General features: G+C 40.4%; 1 protein-coding gene and 2 long non-coding RNA genes across 3 annotated transcripts in view; 1 reads left to right on the top strand and 2 right to left on the bottom strand.

Annotated features, from left to right (window-relative positions):
• Positions 1-18,646, bottom strand: part of LOC134741322 (fat-like cadherin-related tumor suppressor homolog) — a 183,601-nt gene that overhangs the window by 144,686 nt on the left and 20,269 nt on the right. The gene's annotated exons all lie outside the window — the stretch shown is intronic.
• LOC134741334 (uncharacterized) overlaps positions 1-18,646 on the top strand; it is a 178,988-nt gene that overhangs the window by 145,422 nt on the left and 14,920 nt on the right. The gene's annotated exons all lie outside the window — the stretch shown is intronic.
• On the bottom strand, positions 2,673-10,251 carry LOC134741823 (uncharacterized). Its single transcript, XR_010127898.1, has 2 exons — positions 10,127-10,251; positions 2,673-2,892 (listed from the first exon to the last, which is right to left on the bottom strand). It is a non-coding gene; the product is annotated as an uncharacterized LOC134741823 (long non-coding RNA).

Genomic DNA, 18,646 nt, shown 5'->3' with positions numbered 1-18,646 from the left:
ACAATACGATACGAGACGAGACGAGACCGGACCGGACCGGACCGGACCGGACCGGACCGGACCGGACCGGATCGTACCGTACCGTACCATAAAAAAAAATGTAATAAAAGTATGAAGTTCATGGCCTTCACTAAATTAAAAAGCTACATTGTTTCACTCCCTGGAGTGAGGAAAGTCGCACTTTCCTCACTCCAGGGAGTGACGAAAGTAGGCTTGTTCGAGCTGCTGAGGTGAAAAAACAATTGTTTGTTTATACTTCAAAAGTACGGTTCAACGCTTGGCGTAGTAAAGATGGGAACTTTCGCAGGTCCAAAATTACAAATTACCTACATATTCCTAGACATTACTAGTGAGTTAATCTTCTTCTTCCTGCCCTTATCCCACGTTATGTGGGGTCGGCACAACATGTTTTTCTCTTCCATTCTCCTCTATCTTTCGTCACCTCAGCACTCACTCCTTTCTTTCTCATATCCTCTTTCACACAATCCATCCATCGCTTTTTGGGTCTACCATACGCTCTCCGTCCATCAACATTCATCCCTAACATTCTTTTGCCTATATGGCATTCATCCCTCCTCACATGCCCATACCACGCTAACCTACTACTTCTTATCTTCTCCGTTACTAGTGCTACTTTCAAACTTCCCCTAATATACTCATTCTTAATCCGATCCTTTCTCGTCACTCCACACATCCATCTCAACATTCTTATTTCCGCTGCGTGCACTCTTCTTTCATCCGTCACTTTCGTCGCCCAGCATTCTGATCCATACATTACAACAGGTCTCACGATCGTCCTGTAAATTTTCCCCTTATGTTTAAGAGGCATTCGTGGATCGCGAGTTGTTCCAGAGACCTGTCGCCATTTCATCCATCCCGCATTTATTCTATTTTTCACGTCACGGTCGATGCGTCCGTCACTCGTGTTAAATTTCATAGCATTTTTCACGCACTTATTATTCAGCAGTAGGTATAGTCTGATCAGAATACTCATATGTGACGTTCCACGGTCAAAAGCTACCTTATGGCGTTGCAATGACATCGAAAGGGATGTCATTGTTAGAAGCTTAGTTGAAACAACAACAATACAATACAAATACTCTTTATTGCACCACTCATACAGAAAACAATACAAAAAATACAAAAAAAACGAGGTTAAACAACAGCCGGTCTGATCGCTAAAAAGCCTTTGGCCTTGTTTTGTTTAAAAAAGTACATGAACTTATTTTTACCCGACTAAAAGAAATCCGTTCCGTTCTAAATTCGGTATGTTTTTATCATGTAAAATCAAAAATAAATCCCACCTCAATCCGTGCAAAACATGACGCAATGTAAAAATCAGGTCAACGTTTTTCAGCACGCGATTAATCCTTGTAAATCAGGAGTGGTCCGGTTTTGTTCAGTAAACACTGACCATACATACACCGTATTACAATGGCATAAGAGTCACACGAACCGCCAAAAACCCGCTCCCATAAAACATGCTTAAGGGTCCCCAGCAAGCGCCGCCAAATTGTACCTTCCCATACAAACGTAGTTCCGCTCTCATTTGAAAACTATACGTGTTGGGTAGTTAAGCAAGTTTTGCATGAAAAACTTAAATTCGCTTTTGTAGGGTTCCGTACCCAAAGGGTAAAAACGGGACCCTATTACTAAGACTCCGCTGTCCGTCCGTCTGTCTGTCTGTCACCAGGCTATATCTCATGAACGGTGACAGCTAGACAGTTGAAATTTTCACAGATGATGTATTTCTGTTGCCGCTATAAAAACAAATACTAAAAAGTACGGGACCCTCGGTGCGCGAGTCCGACTCGCACTTGGCCGGTTTTTTTTAACTATGGTATCTGAAGCTACATAAACTAATTACAGACAGATATACCTTATCCTATTGTAAGTACAAAGTTTCAGAGCAATCTAGCTAGTCTTTTTAAAATGAGAGCGGAACTACGTTTGTATGGAGAACCGAGCTTGCCGGAGACCCTAAATTACACGAAAGTTGGTGCCATGTTTGCTAAAAGATACTCGATTTATTAACAAGCATTTTATTATTTATTTAGCTGACAGTCGGCCATTTATATCTAAACCTAGGCTAGGCTAGACGCGAACAAGTGAGACGGCGAGGTGAGATATTACCGCATGACTAGACCGCATATTAAATTTATAGCTTGCGTTATGCGTTCACTACTTATATGTGCTATTTTCAACCAAATGGGTACTTATTGTCGCTTGTCAGTAAGGCGCTATTTCCATATAACTTCAATAAGAAATCAACCTTATCAACAAGCGACAATGTGGTACCTTTTGGTTGAAAACGTCACATATGGATGCGTTCTCAGTTGGCATGAACAATAACGTAACATAATCACATCTGTCTGGTGAGATGAAATATGGCAAAAAAGATAAAAAAATATTTTTATTGCACAGAAAAAATACAAATGAAGTACAAAAATACAAGTTTCTGAAAAGAGTTGGTGCATAACTGACTTCACATTCGGCGATTCCGAGGTACTAGTTTTTGTTAAAAAAATTGTTATACAAAGATAATAGAGCGAGTAGAAGTTTTGTATGTAAAACTCCAAAAACTGCTCCTGGCTTATATGACATATGAATTAATACTTTTAACTCTATCTTGTTTATTTTTTATTTAAATTGTATTTTTTGTTATTTACTCGTAATGCATGTTAATTATAAGATGCAATGTTTTGAAAAGATGTGTTCCGCCGAGTTTGTTGCCGGTCCCATATTGGGATACCCTCCTCAAATTGAGGGGGGATTTAAATCTTCTCGGGGTAGAGGTGTAGGGTTAGAGCCGGCGTAGCTTTATTTGACGTTCATAAGCGCATTGTAATATGCCTACTTAAATAATAAATGATCTTTATCTTTACCAGTGTTCTATAAATAATATATGTGGTATTTTCTATAAAAAGGGACCTTATTGTCGATGGCGCTTACGCCATTATAAACGATGATCCGATATAAATACAATGCCGCGCGACGCTGTGCGGCGTAAGCGCCATCGATAATAAGGTCCCTTTTCATAGAAAATACCCCATATTTGATTATTAATGTACATATTTATAAATAACATACACATTTGATATTCGATTGAATGGATCAGAGGTAATAATCGTAAATAATGTTATTACTTCGATTTTCACCCGCTTTCATCTTTCGAATAAACCTTACCAAGTTTTACGTATACGATGACAACGCAATAATACAGTTCCGTTAGCAAATAACATTGAAATATATTACAATACGTATGTACAGTTAAATTCAATTTACAATACTTCGATACCGCATGATGCAGCGTATTTCTTTTTAGGGTTCAGTACCCAAAGGGTAAAAACGGGACCCTATTACTAAGACTCCGCTGTCCGTCTGTCCGTCTATCTGTCTGTCACCAGGCTGTATCTCATGAACCGTGATAGCTAGACAGCTGAAATTTTCACAGATGATGTATTTCGGTTGCCGCTATAACAACAAATACTAAAAACAGAATAAAATAGAGATTTAAGTGGGGCTCCCATACAACAAACATGATTTTTGACCGAAGTTAAGCAACGTCGGGCGGGGTCAGTACTTGGATGGGTGACCGTTTTTATAGTTAATCAATCAATCAATCAATCAATATATTTTATTTCAGACTAATGTCCATAGTGTTAGTGTACAATGTGTATGTGTAGTGTTAGTGTGTAATGGTACGGAACCCTTCGTGTGTGAGTCCGACTCGCAATTGGCCGGTTTTTTAGGTAGTACAGTCAGCTGCAGAGAAAAGGTACCCCCCCTGCATAGAAGTTTGTATGCAAAGGTGCTAAGCGAATAGTATTGCTGACTGTACCTACTAAACAGTTACTTATTGATTATTTGCTGTCCAAGAAAATGACCGTCTGTTTTTCAGTTGAAGTTGGATTGGATTGATGCTGTTTCATGGTGCATCATTACAAATATGGATGGTATAGAAAGGATGCCAATCTCTTATAGCAGAATTGTTGCAAAAGTGACCGCTTTTAGCTTTAAATAACAGTTCCTAATCTCTCCGGTGGCGCTAGTTAGGCTCTGGGACATGAGTATAACATGAACCATATAAGGCAACAAATAACCCGACCAAATTACGTAGGTTGTTTTTGGTAGTATTTCGGTGTATAGTGGCGCCGCCTAATTACTGTTTTTTGATGGACACTTTTCATACATAGAGATTTGGCTCCTTTATATAGTCTCCATGATTACAAGTCCGCCGGACGATATCAGTTAGATAGAACAAAAATTTGACAGTTCCGAACAACTGACAATAACTGACAGGCCAGACTGCAGGCGGACTGGTAATCAGTGGGCCCAAGGGCCTGACACTCTTTGATAGAGAAAGATAGTCTTATTGCGATTAATATAAGAGAAAAGAGAAAATAGTGCCATGCTTTGTCCTTATCACCGACCGGGTGGCATCATAGGTACGAGGCGATGGCGAAATACCGAAATTTATAAGAGTGAAAGAGAAAAAAATCCTATGCCGCCCAAATTTTATATGAATATTCTTTCTCTTACCCCCGGTCGCTCGGTGGCGCGTCTATAACTACTTGTATATACTACCTATATGTCTATGAGTGGGCCCCTAACTGAATTGTCAAACTGCAACTTTTGACAACCAGTCTACAATGAGATATTTGCTGTACGACAGTATCTCAACTCTCGACAGTGTTACCATCCTCACCACTTAGATGGTTGGCAGTCCTCAACTGTCCGTTTCTCTAGAAACTTCCTGCCTCGCACAGCTAAACTGTGGAATGAACTGTCGCCTGCGATATTTCCGGACCGATACGACCTTCAAACCTTCAAGAAAAGAGCGTATTCCCATCTTAAAGGCCGGCAACGCACTTACAACCCCTCTGGTGTTGCGGGTGGCCATGGGCGGCGGTAATCGCTTACCATCAGGTGATCCGTCTGCTCGTTTAAATAAAAGAAAAACAAAACAAGTGTTAACAGCATGTTTTACAATTTACAAATTTATTTAACACCATATCATAGCTAAAAACTCTCTAATAATATATCTTCACGATAAGGGTTACATATTGATACGTAACAACGTGGACGGTGGTGAATTTCTTTTTTAATCCCAACTTGGGATTCCCAAGCGTACAAGAATGAAACATTCACGTCGACCTTTATGTCCTTTCGAGTACGTTTCTCGGAATAACATGTCTGTGTCTCACGGAAGTTTTGTTATTAAAATAACATATCTATTTAAAGAAGGTGAAGATATTATGCTTGCATTCAGCATTACTCAAAGTGAATATGTATATTAAAAATCGGGTGCGAAGAGGGCGAGTCGGACTCGCGCACCGAGGGTTCCGTACTTTTTAGTATTTGTTGTTATAGCGGCAACAGAAATACCATCATCTGTGAAAATTTCAACTGTCTAGCTATCACGGTTTATGAGATACAGCCTGGTAACAGACAGACAGACGGACAGACGGACATCGGAGTCTTAGTAATAGGGTCCCGTTTTTACCCTTTGGGTACGGAACCCTAAAAAGTGTGTGTATATAATATTTACGCGCGATTGGCGTAAAACTTCTTTGACGATGACGTTTATCGCTATGTTGGCACTTTGTCGTGTATCCTATTGTGCGTGTGTCATTACTGAGCGTTACTTCCGTCAGAAAAAAAATCTAAGTTACCCTCTAGTCGCGCCTAAAGAAGTTTTACTTCAATACACACATACATCGATACATTGTGCATAGAGGGGGGTAAGTAAAATATTGGAAACGAGGGTGTTAATTCACTACAGCCGCACACATGTTCAGATAATATCAAGCACTTTGGCCGCTACAATATAGGTAGGTAGCTGATGGCGACTGTATTGTACAGGATTCAAATCCAGGCCCGTCAACTTCACAAGTCGCTATTTACTGTCAATAAAAATTAGGCATGGTTACGATAATTATAATGTGATTTGAATACGTATACGATTTAAATCTTCTCGGGGCAGAGGTGTAGGGTTAGAGCCGGCGTAGCTTTATTTGACGTTCATAAGCGCATTGTAATATGCCTACTTTAATAAACTATCTTTATCTTTACGTATATACATCAGAAAATGTATTCTAAATAGAGATACCTTCACGAAACGGTCGCTATAAGTTTATCTGCATACTTAAGTGATGTCAGCGGTTGTCGACCCCTGCCTGCGCGCGCGACTACGCTACGCGACAGAATAAATATTATTACTGCCGTACAGAAAGGAAACTTCCTATAAAACCGAAGTTTGACAGCGGCTCAGGGTCGAATCATGCTATGCCTTTCTAATGTATGGCACTATGGGTTGTCAAAATTCAATTAATTATCTGTGGTCGTGCACGCAAAGGGACGTCAAGTTGTGCCAACCCTAATATGACGGAGCAATGCTGAGCCGAACGGAGCCGAGTTTGCCCGAAGCGAGGAGTTTCGCACCCCCTGGCTACGCTTCACTAATACGCTCATAACGCTTAAATCAATCAGTATAGGTGTCATTTAATTTTGTGTCAAACTAACCCGTCTATGTTCTTAAAAATTTGGGATTTTTTTTAGCTTAAATAATATTTTTAAACATCATAATTACCTCATAGGTGATGTGAAAAGCAGTATGTGTCACATGGTAGCAAAATTATTTTCAGTTAGAACAAAAATTTGACAGTTCCGAACAACCGACAGGCCGATATCGTCCAGAGGACTGGTAGTCAGTGGGCCCCTTCAGACATACATACAGAAAAACAGGAAGTTTTAATTTACTACATATCCGATCCGGTTGTGAAATCGGCACGTGTTTCGAGTAATCGAAATCGGATACATTCGGTCAGGTTACCGCACCGCGTGAGTCACATATGGCAGTAATAGCTTTGAATTCGGTGTTAGGTAGCCTAGATAGATTATTCAATCAGTGTTAGTGAATTAACAAACATGTAATTGGGCCTACAGAGCAATTCGTGCGTACACTGATATCATTTTACTTTGTCAGTACCGTAAAATGGGGTGAGTAGGGTTCGCGGGGAGAGTTGGGTTATGAATAGGGAGAGAATAATGAAAGGGGGGTGAGATGGGATTTTAAGGCTACTGCTACAAAAATAATGTATTCCAATTTAAAATGGAGCTATAGTAATACTCATAATAAAAAAAAACGATCCAACAATCTTCCAAAATCACCTTTGTATGAAAACCCATCTCACCCCAATTACGAGGGACTACGGGGTGAGGTGGGATTTCCTGTTTGTCGTCAAAGTTATGAAATGGAACTACCCAAAATAAAATTAAAACTAAAATACAAACGTCCGGAACACTTATTATATACACCATTCAGTTTACATACTCATACTAATTTATTCATAATATTCTTAAAATATTACATGTAAAATATTATATGTAAAAATAAAATTTGAATGTCAGTTTTGCTCCTACTCACCCCATTTTACGGTAATTTCTTTCTAGATAGGAAAATAGTACATTGTGCAACATGGGGCGTAAGTTAAATATTGCAAAGGAGTATAGTTAAATCGCGACGGCTTGTCGGAGCGATTTATAGACTCGAGTTTGCAATATTATTACGCCCCGAGTTACACACAATGTTTTTCATCACACTTGCGATACAAAAATGAAGTATAAAGACAAAAAACTGTTAATTATAATACTAGAAACTTCATAACTCCCTAGAGAAAACGCTTTTTCTATAGTTCCCGCTAAGCCTGCGTGCAATTCCACATTTACTGAGCAAGTGTGATGGATGAAAAAGGATTATAGCCTCCTGAGACCCAGGGACAGAAGAAGTTGTTTTGTTTTTGAATTTGGAACTCTTATTAGTTACACAATAAAAGTTCAAAAGATTGTGGAATACTCAAACTCAAACTCAAAAATTATTTATTTCAAGTAGGCTTAAAAATAAGCACTTTTGACAAGTCGTACAGTCATAATCAAGAAAAAATAAAATATAACAAACATTCATTAAATGAAATTAAATTTTAAACAAATACAATTATTAACAGTTAATAAATTAACAGAAAATTTACATACTAATATATACAAAAAAATGTACACAGTGTCTTAGGAGGTTAAGAAGATGATTTTTCATAAAAGTGAAGTATAAAAAGGGGCAGTATCATGTCACTACCTGTGAGTTCCTATAATTGGCTTCCTGTATCTACTATAATTTTTATGTTAATGTCACAGCTGTTGGATGTCCAAAAAAAAAGTGCCTACAACAGATCAATCCATGTTGGACCGAAACGAGAATCCAAGGAATAATTACGAATCCAGCCTTTTTATGGCAGAAACCAGTTCTTGGTCGAGTTTTACTGTTCTTATGGTGAACCAATTAACTTTTTTTAACTACAGAGGGGCTACCGCGAACCACGTTCGACGTGTTGCCTCCTTATCACACTTACGTACGAATTTACAAGTGCGACAGAGAGACAACACGTCTAATGTGGTTCGCGGTAGGCCTTCAGATCGGAGCGAGCGCGAGGCTGCGGGCGTCACGCGGAATAGTCGGTAAATCGAATAGACATAGTACATATATGTATATATACAAGTAGTTATAGACATGAAACCGAGCGACCAGGGGTAAGAGAAAGACATATTCATCTATTGACAGTTTCATGTATGGCAGCATAATCCTTTTTCTCTTTCACTCTTATAAATTCCGGTATTTTATCGCCTCCTTGCTATGATGCCATAACCCGACCATGAAAAAATGCCCGGTCGGTAATAAAGACAAAGCATGGCACTGTTTTCTCTTTCCTCTTATAGGAATCGCAATAAGACTATCTTTCTCTATCAAAGAGTGTCAAGCCCTTGGTAAATAGGGATATACGGGGCCTGGCCAAGATGACGATCGTACATCGACAAACGAACAGAAAAACCGGCCAAGTGCGAGTCGGACTCGCGCACGAAGGGTTCGGTACCATTACGCAAAAAACGGCAAAACACGTTCGTTGTATGGGAGACCCACTTAAATATTTGTTTTATTCTGTTTTTAGTACTTGCTGTTATAGCGGCAACAGAAATACATGATCTGTGAAAGTTTCAACTGTCTAGCTATCATATCACGGTTCATGAGATACAACCTGGTGACAGACAGACGGACAGCGGAGTCTTAGTAATAGGGTCCCGTTTTTACCCTTTGGGTACGGAGTACGGAACCTTCAAAATGACAGTGTCAGGTGTCAATTGTCAGCGTGAAGAAGGCGCCTGGCAGATGTGTCTGGCGGAAAATCTGTCTATGTATGACGGGAATTAGGCGCCGCGCCGATATGTCTGCCGAAGACAGTTACGCTAAGATGTTCTGTTGTAACCCAGGTAGCATTTATACGTCATTAAAACGTCCGTTACGTCATTATGACGTATAAATGACGTCATTATTACGTTGCTGACGTGACTTTAACTTAACAGTACTCTGCTCAGTAACTATTTCGCTTACAATAAATCGTCGCTATACCTACTCAACCTCATATCTGCAACAATCATTTGATGGAAATGTCGCTTTTCTTTCATTCGGAATACGGGTGTTTTTTGTCATCAAATGAGTGATGCAGATACGAGGTTGAGTAAGTATAGCGGCGAAGCCAACGTTTTTACGATCAGACGGTTTTGTGCAACTGCCCCTTACACCTACACGGCCGGCCTACACCGGTGAAAAGCATTAGCAACCGGTGCCTAAGTTTAAACATTCCCAATGCCTGCAAAACGTAAAATCCAATACACCAAAATAAACTATGACCTCGAGCTCCCTCACAATAATTTCCAATCATAACCAGCATTTAAACTGGTTTGTCTGAGCTTGGTCTGAGCGTTCGAATTTGTAAGCGTTTGTAATAATTCCGTCTTGTTCTTTTGTTTGTTTACAAGTGCCGGTGAAGGGACGCAGACGCAGGTATGCGCCGGCGCCGCGGGGCGAGGGGAGGAGAGGGGCGACAGCTGCGTGCTCGTGTTGCCACAATCGAATGTACATTTCGATAAAATTTACCAGGTACCATAACATAGAGAGGAAATGGTAGAGCCGGGAGATGACCGAACGAGATGATCTTATGGAACTTTCAGTAGGAGTAGCAGAAGCAGAGAAAGCGTTATTATTGTTTGTCCTTGTCAGTCTCACTTTTTTTTCTACCGTAAGTATGGTTTATGGTGGGCAACAAATAACCCGACCAAATTACATAGGTGCTTTCTGGTATGTTGTTAGGAATGTTAAAACGTGCTTTTAATTTTGTCGCATTGCGTATGTTCTGTTTCTACATCTATGCAAAAATTCCAGCTAAAATCGTTGTGAAATTTCCCTAAAGGAACTATTTACGTTAATTAATAGAATGTGTTGTCATGTGATGTGATGTTAGGTCCTTATGTTTTCCTAGTAAGAAATGGGATCAAGTATTTTTGAGATCGCTTTTAAAAAAGTGATTATAAGAATATCTCTACTTACGCAAGACTTAAATAAATTAGGAAAATTACGGTTTTGACCAAATACTAGCAACACTGCGCGTTCGGCGTTGCGTACACGCACCGCCATGATTATATATATGTTTATAAACTTCGAGGAATAAAGTTGAACTTGGATGTTCATAAATATGTATACAAAAATAAATCTTATCCTATAGTCATACGGAAAAAAGTGTATACATATTAACGAATGCAGTTATGCGGGCTGGAAACGTGTTTCGTATGCCGGTGTCATTTTAGCTCGGCTCCGTCGAACCAGATGCAATTATGCAATTACCTAAACTTTAGAAATCCATGATTATTCTACAGACAACCACTGCAGCATCTTGCTCGTACTGATGAATTGAAGCAATAAGAAATCAATATCTGAATTATACATTTAAAATAATGCCGCTTCTAATAGAAAAACCGGCCAAGTGCGAGTCGGACTCGCGCACGAAGGGTTCCGTACCATTACGGAAAAAACAGCAAAAAAATCACGTTTGTTGTATGGGAGCCCCATTTAAATATTTATATTATTCTGTTTTTAGTATTTGTTGTTATAGCGGCAACAGAAATACATCATCTGTGAAAATTTCAACTGTCTAGCTATCACGGTTCATGAGATACAGCCTGGTGACAGACAGACGGACAGCGGAGTCTTAGTAATAGGGTCCCGCTTTAACCCTTTGGGTACGGAACCCTAAAAAGCACTCCCTATTTATTATACTTCGGTTTTTTTTGCATTAGAAAAAGTTAAACAATCTTGACTATGTCAGTAATTATTACTTCGTATCGATCGTATTTATTTATATGATTTATAATTGTTACATATTTGCAGTGACTTATTTTTCAAAGGTTTTTCAATAAAAAGACACATCAAGATTGTTTACTTTTCTAATGCAAAAAAAACGAGGTATAGTGTCCGACCGAAACCAGATTTTTTGCCGAAACCAAAGGTTCGGTTTTGCTCAAGTTGCGGCCGAAACCGAACCTAGGACATGATTTCTATGCCGAAACCGATACTTCGGCAGAACACTACCAAAAATACAGTTTCGTCGCGGCCAAATAGTTCGGCAATTTTTTTCGCTGAGCCTTGATTTTTCATGTCGAAATCTTCCGAACCGTGACTTCGGTCGGAAACTACTATTTACATAGGATAGATACGAAACTCGGACCATCATGAGATAACCGGACATATCCCAATAAGGTCTATAGTTTCCCCACTGGGTTGGACTTGGGAGGTCAGATTAAGAGCCGGTACATATGGACTGCAACCCAACTGCGACTGCAGTCAGCTTTCATAAAAAGAAGTAGATACGGACCTCGAAAAGTCAAATTGTATGAAGTTACCAGCCGCGCTAGCACATGATTGGCGCGAGAGTATCTCGCCGCGACATAGACTACCCGTCCCCCTTTAATTCATACAGTTAGTAAAAGACGTGTAGTCTATCTCGCGGCGAGATACTGTCGCTTCCACGTCGCTTCAATCATGTGCTCGGCCTACAGCACTTTCAGCCGTCGGATTCTCGATAAAATTTCGCTCCATATTGCACGGCCTACACTGAATTCGAAGACTATTACAACTATTTGGATGTCCAGTCATCACCCTTGTTACATAGGCAATAGAGTTTAAGTGAACACAAATACGTCTTGGTCGAATCGTTTGACTGATCCGATTATTGGCATCTAAATATGGCCGCCCGCGACCACGGACCATGTAGGCGGATTGCGACAGACCACACACTTTCCCAACCTACGAGTTAGATTGCTCACCGGATATATAAAGTTTACTAATTTGTATTTTGAATGCATTTATTTGCTTGATGAGTGCTAGCCGCGATTGTCTTTGGCGCTTAGCGAGCCAAGCGCCGCACTGACTATAGTTATCCTACGGCTGATTATTTAAGATGTGACTGAATGTGTGTTTGTGAATTGTGAAATGTGTGGGTTTATTTTAATTGTGACATATTAGTATCACTAGACTTATATTGACCGGGATATAGACCGTGATTACCTTTTGTATTATTTGTGAGCTCCCGATATTTCGACGCAGTTACATGCATCATGTTCACGGGTGACTGAAGATAGCGGGTGGGTGTCAAAGCTGTGTAGACAGCGCTCTGTCTACCCTCATTCTTGCGCGTCGGCTGCGTTTACTTTCAACGTTACCAACGGTCGCATTCACACTTGTTGGTCCGGTCGCGTTCACACTCCATAATAAAAAAAAAATACAATAATACAAAAGGTAATCACGGTCTATATCCCGGTCAATATAAGTCTAGTGAAACTAACCGTGAATCATTCAAAACTCTAATATTAGTATTAGTATTAGTTTCTATGGTAGTATAGTTTAGAGTAAGAGTAATTTTTGTTGTGATGTAATAATGAAATACAAATTACAACGACATTTATAACGATAATTCGACTTTCGACAACTTTATATATCCGGTGCGCGCTGGGACCCCACATGGACCTAGTTTCAACCCATACAAGGTTGAATTGAAATGAAATATACGTGCTATGGAAACCCTTTTGTAAAACTCATTAGCACTATTACAAAGCGTGGGATGCGTTCTATGAAAATACGTATGACTATTTAAGATCTCCCTTCTAATTCCACTAAACGAAATAAAATGGAAACGAGATTCGTCAAATATTTAATCCATTCAGACTATTAACATCTGTTACTTCTGTTAGTGTTTCCGTTACAATACAAACATAACGAATTTATGGAAATCCGATAGTTTATTCATGATGCATATTTTGAGCATTTCCGGAGTATGAGTGGCTGATGATGAGTTAAGCGTATGATACAAATGTTTGCTTTTATGCAAAATAATAAAACATTAGTTCTAAATGAGATTGTGACATTACATCCCTATAGGTAGGTATATTCCGATTACCCTGCCCTACCGATTGTCCTATATTCTGATGTACAGTCGCCATCAGATATATCGGAGCGGCCAAGGTGTTCACAATATCTGAACACGCACTCTAACGCCTTGACAATAGAGGCGTGTTCAGATATTTGTGAGCACCTTGGCCGCTCCTATATATCTGAGGGCGACTGTACAGAAAACTACGTATGTGCTACGGAAAAATGACGGAGGTGTTAAAGCTTAAGTATACGCGATTGAATTATGGGCATTTGGTTCTAAAATAAATTACCTATAGCCTAATTCTGTTTATAAACCTCGCTTCGTTGGCTAACCGTCTGCCCGAAAGAATTCGGAATTCGGCTTTATTATCCTGCTGTGGAATGCGGGCAAAATTAATGGGCCTTTGATCCGCAGCTGTCTCGTCTGTTGGGTTGGAGGTTGGAGCCCTGCAATTACGCCATCGACTTTCTAAACGGGATATGCGGATTCCACTTATATATAAACCATAGTAAGAGCGAATTATAACACCTATATGTACCATGGATTGCAGTAAATAAATAAAATGAAATGAATCGCCTAGCGTGGTACGGGACGGGCATGTGATGCGGAGGGATGAAAGTCATGTGACGAGAAAGGTTACGAATAAATGTGGAGGGAACGGGAGAGGAACACCGAGGAAAAGGTGGATGGACTGTGAGAGATGATATGAAACGAACGCGAGTGAATGATGAGATGACGGGCGAGAGAGAGGCATGGAAGAAAAAGACATGCTGCGCCGACCCCAAATGAATGGAATAAGGGCAAGCCCCCAAAAAGCTGCGGGAGACCAAGACGGGAATGGTGCCAGCTTAATAGACTTTGCACAGGGCACGGTCGATCTGGCGATTTCATGTTTAGGTTTGGGTGGAAAAACTCACCGGAGCGCCTATACAATTTATCCACCATATAATTCACGAGTGCCCAAAACGAATGTACCCTGGTGGTGGTGAGGTGGTGACCCTCTGGTCTGGACTTTAGCGTTTACTGATAACGCAGCCTAATGGGTGAAGAACCTAGACATTAACCTGTAAATTAATAAATAAAACTGTAGACTCATAATGCCATATACAAATAAATAAGGGCAAGCGAATGATGATGATATATAAACCCGAGTCCGTAAGGGAAGAAAAGTTTGATGCACCAAACTTCTACTAGCTCTATTGGCCAAGCATTCCAAGCAACAAGAAGGTACAGAGGGAAATGCTTGGAACACAATTTTTGACTCCGTGACATTGTTTGAACTTCTCTGTCGTATCGCTTTTGACAGAGCGGCCGTGGTCACGTTGAGGCGTCCGCATCGGTAGTAGAGGCGGCCACAGCTCTTCGCACGATCTCCCGCCATCTCTCCCTGTTGGCAGACTGTCTAGCACACTCAGATACGCGGTTTCCCACTGCGGAATTTATTTGGTCAGTCCAGCGCATGGGTGATTTGCCGCGCGATCTGGTTCCCTCCACTCTTCCTTGTACGACCAGTCGCTTTATGGAGTCGTTATCTCGCCTAGAGATGTTTGGACTAGTTAGGTGAATTTGGCTTTCTATAGAGAACGAAGTGTCGGACGCCTCGGCCAGAACCCGGACCGTTCTACCCTGAGTTATTCTTGAGTTCAAGTGTGTCAGTGTGTACTGAATGACTTTTAAACGTAGCACAGATTTAATTGAAAATATACTGGCCCTTTCATCTGCTCACATAAATCTTGTATGTAGAAGCCCTGCAATCACGCCTTGCTCCACTTTCTAAACGGGATATTAGCGAGTGTGTTCTGGCTTCTGATTGGTTGTAAGACTTGTAAGAGCGCAGTCGAGAGATCTATTCATAAATACTTATTTGATAATAAAATGCTGTTGTGGATGGCTTTATCCACGTGACAAGTGTCAGTAAATTTTTAACACCACGTGATTAAGCCGAATGTCGGACGACTTGTGGGAGTTGTGGGCCAAGTTAACCACGGAGTGGCAGCCCCACGAGTCCAACCGGGGATCCGGCACATCTCTTCGGCGATGGCGGGATAACTTGACTCCTTTTTGAGAGGCTGACCAGGCACTTAACAGAGACGAGTAGAAAAAGAGGGGGGAGGCCTTTGCCCAGCAGTGGGACACAGTGGGCTCTGAATAATAATAATAACGTGATTAAGAGACATACACTGTTATTATCACTGTCATGTAAACAAATACGATCATCATATTCGTACAGGTCACTATACAAATGACAAAAGGAATGCAACACAAGTTGTTTAGTGAATCAGCAAGGGAATAACCTAAACTCCACCTGTAGCCAACCGGTTCCCGTTTAGCTTTGTGCATACAGTACACAAACGTTCATCCACACTAATAAACCAATTGTAACTCTTATTGTAAAGAGATAAGGTTCAACTATGGTTAAACTCCGCAAACCACACTGCGTGGTAGAATTTCTCATTCACACTCGCGTGGGCGTAGGTAGAGTGAGAGAGATAGTGATATGGGTACGTTCAGTTTTGCGGGGGCTTCAGGCTAAGCCTGGGTCAAACAAGCCTACAAAGTAATCCTGTAACCGTACAAGTGTGCACAGATACGAGCTTGAAATCATCTAATATCCTTGGTTATGTATACACGGTGGCTAAAAGGTAAGTGCATTCCCGTTGCCAGGGAGGTTCTGGGATTATACTGAGCAACTTTTACTATGGGACCAACCCCGAAATCGCGAAAAAAATATGGCTGTTTCATACATTTTGGCTGGTCCATTTTCTAAATAAATAAAAATAAATAAATAAATCATTTATTATGGCGAAATAAACCCTATTTTTACATTAATTCTTTGTTTGTTGGCAGAGGAGACAAATCTATGGTGGTAAGTGACTCGAATATACATTCGTATGAATTGCTACGAGTATATCTAATTCTAGACACACCTTAAAGGACATAAAGGGCTATATGTGTCATTAAAAATCCATGTACATCCTAGATGGCGTTAGTGGAGGGTCGGCTAGGTTAAATTTTGACGCGGCTAGATAAGAAGCAGCCTCAATAAATAATTCAAACGTTTATGTCAAGCGTGATGCGCGCAAGTTATTGGAGTCCCTTATGCTTGGATTAGTTGGAATGGCTCCGTTAGCTCCGCGCTGATTTCATTACGAGTAACAACTTGTGTTGTTGGCGTGAAACTTCAACTTGGTGAGAGTTCGCTAGGATATAACCAAACGGAGTAGCCATTAACAGGCGTTCCCTTCTGTCGAAAATAGTCGGCCAATGGTCATACACAATGTATGGACTGACGTTTATCTGACATGGCTATTTTTACGTTACGTATTTGACGTTCCCCTCCCTCGCTAAAATCGGCAGACTTTTTTGTACAGAAAATTACAGACAAAGCGTCTCCGTTTGGTTATATCCTCTAAGCTAAGTGTTTACTACAATAATATAGTTTGTCAAAGGACTGTCTCATTTTAAACATAGACAGAGAGGTTCATACTATCTTTGTCTTATACTAGTACTAGTGCCCAAAAGAAAAGGATGAGTATAGTTTTTTTTGTCCTTATTTATTTGGTTTGACCAACTATAAGTTGGTTGGTGTTTAGTTTAGTAATGAGGCTGTATGGTAAATCATCATCCTCCTCACGCTTGTCCCGGCTTTTCCTGGGCCTGGGGCCCGCTGGGCAACATATCCCAAGAGGAGTGGGCACTAGTTTTTACGAAAGCAACTGCCATCTGCTCTTCCAACCCAGGGAGGAAACTAGGCCTTATTGGGCTTAGTCCGGAGTTTGAAGCTAAAAAAAGGGGCATTCCCATTGCCAGGGAGGTTTTGGGATTATACTGAGCAACTTTTACTATGGGACCAGCCACGAAATCGCGAAAAAAAAAATTACCCTCTCATAGAAAATGGACCAGCCAAAACTTATGAAACAGCAAAATTTTTTTCCGCGATTTCGGGGTTGGTCCCACAGTAAATGTTGCTCAGTATAATGCCAAAACCTCCCTAGCAACGGGAATGCACTTATTTTTTGCACTGTGTATATCGACATACCACACATGATTTTAAAATGTAAGTTTTCATAATTTCGGAGCAAAGTATCAAGGCACAATCTACGGTAGGTATTTAATTTGATTCATCTTAATACAGTATTGACCGCGTTAATATTGCGAAACGATCTTGCCGCAGGTGCGTGAAAGGAAGGGAGGCAAAAGCGGGACCGGGGGGGGAGTTGGACTCATTAGTTATTTAGCGCGAGGCGGACGGGCTCGCTTTATAAATTGGCCTTAAAATGCCTGTTTGCTCTCGTCAGTGAGATCACAGAGCACATAACGGTATAGAGGTCATACTATAGTTATTTGTGCAACAAGAGAGGAAAGTTGGTTTTTCATGCGAGCGTTTATTTTGAGTCCCGAGAAAGCGAAAGATTCTATGATTCTATGTTAGAATCTTGAGCGTAGCGAGGGACTCAAAAACACGAGATGTAAAATAACTTTGCTCGTGTTGCACACATCATTTTTCACCTCAGTAGTGAGAACATATTAAAGTTTAAAATGTATTTCGAATTACACAGAATAATACAGAGAAACAAAAAAAAATGTAATAAAAGTATGAAGTGGCAGTTCATGGCCTTCACTAAATTAAAAAGCTACTTTGTTTCACTCCCAGAAGTGACGAAAGTAGGCTTGTTCGAGCTGCCGAGTTGAAAAAAATATAAATAAATTTATAGGACAATAGATATGTATGTTACTTGAATGTTCATGTCAAATTTCATGTTATGTTATTTCAGAGTTTTATAATGAAAGCATAACTTCGATTGTATTTACGGGCGGGCTAATATACTTACATCAAAAATAACTTGCGTTTCTATGTGTGAACGGCACGTCTGTACACGCGGCATGCGTCATAGTGTGAGTAAGTTGCTTAAAAACAGTACTGAGCGGTCGGCAAAAGCTCGTCAACCTGCTGTCGCGGGGCGAGGTAATTCGAGTCGGGGCGGGGCGGTGCGTGGCTGCGTGGAAAATTGCTGCCAACTTAATTCTGTTTTTTTATTCCGTAGACTAAAATGACATTTCATGTGGTATGTGAAATGTCATCTCATACACATGAAACGTCATTTTAGTTTACGGAATAAAAAAACAGACCTTAGCTTAGTCTATCCTAACGTTATCTGTGTCTCGAGCCATCTTTCAAGCGCTACTTACCTCGGCTCCTGTCAAGGAGACGGAGCCGAGTCATTAACCTTTATTATCTCCAATGTGGCAATGTATTCTTATTCGTCGATTTGAATTTCGAGCGCCATTTCTACGTGACCTCAAGGTTTATAACCGTAACCTTAAGAGGAAAG

This window comes from Cydia strobilella, chromosome 5 (genome assembly GCF_947568885.1).
Source record: "Cydia strobilella chromosome 5, ilCydStro3.1, whole genome shotgun sequence".
NCBI lineage: Eukaryota > Metazoa > Arthropoda > Insecta > Lepidoptera > Tortricidae > Cydia > Cydia strobilella.
The sequence above is the reverse complement of the archived record's forward strand: the minus strand, read 5'-3'. Positions and strand labels throughout refer to the sequence as shown.